The 1491-nt window shown below is 49.9% G+C and overlaps 1 long non-coding RNA gene across 1 annotated transcript in view; it reads right to left on the bottom strand.

The window, feature by feature from the left end:
* LOC110304090 overlaps positions 1–1235 on the bottom strand; it is an 8653-nt gene extending 7418 nt beyond the window's left edge. The window contains exons 1-2 of the long non-coding RNA XR_002379011.1: positions 1109–1235; positions 781–942 (exon numbers count right to left, since the gene is read on the bottom strand). This is a non-coding gene — a long non-coding RNA (uncharacterized LOC110304090). The remainder of the gene's footprint in view (positions 1–780; positions 943–1108) is intronic.
* Between the last annotated feature and the right edge of the window lie 256 nt (positions 1236–1491).

Below are 1491 nucleotides of genomic sequence, written 5' to 3'. Positions count from 1 at the left end.
AAATAAATAAATAAATAAATAAATAAATAAATAAATAAATAAATAAAATAAAATAAAATAAAGTGGAGAGCAGTGGAGGAAATCAGACACCAGATGCAGGCCTCTGGGCTGCACATGAGCACACATGGGTGTGCGCATGCATGTGTACATGTGTGTGCATGAGTGCTCATCTGTGTGTATGTGTATATGTGCATGTGTGCATATACATGTGTGTGCACATACATGTTCATGTGTGTGTGTGTCCTCTCTCTCTTTCACACACACACACACACACACACACACACACACACACACACACACACACACCCCTGTGCCAGGCAAAGTTCCTGAGAGCCTGTAGCTACATCCCCATCTCTGAGTCCTGATCCTGGTCTGCTTATACACCCAGGAGCATGCCCTCTCTGTGGGTGTTCCAGAGCACGGCCCATCTCATCTGTTGACACTGAGTGCTCCAAGCCAGAATGGACACACCTGGGACAGACGGTCGGTTGTGCACACGAGTAATTGATGTGTTCTTCAGATCCTAAGGTCAGCTGCCCTCAGCAGTGGCAATTCCCACTTCTGCCTGGCCTGGCCTTCATTTTTTCCTTTAGATCCTTAGGACCTGTAGCTGGATTTAGGATATCCTGACCCCAAGAATCCTGAACACCTATTTCCTCATGAAATATTTCCAGAGTCAGGATATGAGCCCATCTCTTGGGGACATCAGGCCATGCCCTGCATAGGGAGCTCAGGAGGTGATGGGGGAGGGCAGGTTGGCAAGATAGGGACAGGTGGTACCTTAGAGGCCTGACGGGGCTCTCTGGTTCTCATCAACGCACATCTTCAGCCCACACTCCTCTCCTGAGAGCCCGCCATGGCTCCTCCCCTCCAGTGAGCTTCGTGTGGGGCTAAATGAGGCACTTGGGAGCTCAAGAGTTGGAGCTAATAGAACAAGGGGTACTGAGGACAAAGGACAAAGGACAAAGGGATCTTCAGTGATGTCCACACCATAATGGCTCATCCTGGCTCTCATCCTGCAGCAGGCTCACAAGGGTGAACTCTGCATTTTCCAGACTGAAGCAAATTGTTGCCCTTGCAAGGCCCACAGAACCCTGTATCAGCTTACCATAACAGGACCCTGTTTTCACAGACACATGCTGGCGAGCTCAGCTCACTGTCTGCCTACTTGTCCCCTGGCCCCACCAGCCTCCCTTGGCACTGCCACCTTGGCAAGGCTGCTCCGTGGTCTTGTCTCCAAACTAGGCAGTGTCAGACCCAAAGGGCTCCACTGGAAATGTCATCACTGAACATGCAGCCACACAAACACGTGATGTCATAGACAGGGTACAAATGTCAGGGTCTAGGAGCTCATAGTATTCAGGAATGACTTCCCAGTTACAAAGCATGTCCCATGTCACAGGGATCTCTTCTACCCCCGTGCTCCTTTCCTTGACTTTCCAAGGTTATGTTCTCAGAGCCAACCTATGAACCAAACCCAAGTCACTGAGT

Source organism: Mus caroli, chromosome 10 (assembly GCF_900094665.2).
Source record: "Mus caroli chromosome 10, CAROLI_EIJ_v1.1, whole genome shotgun sequence".
NCBI lineage: Eukaryota > Metazoa > Chordata > Mammalia > Rodentia > Muridae > Mus > Mus caroli.
The sequence above is the reverse complement of the archived record's forward strand: the minus strand, read 5'-3'. Positions and strand labels throughout refer to the sequence as shown.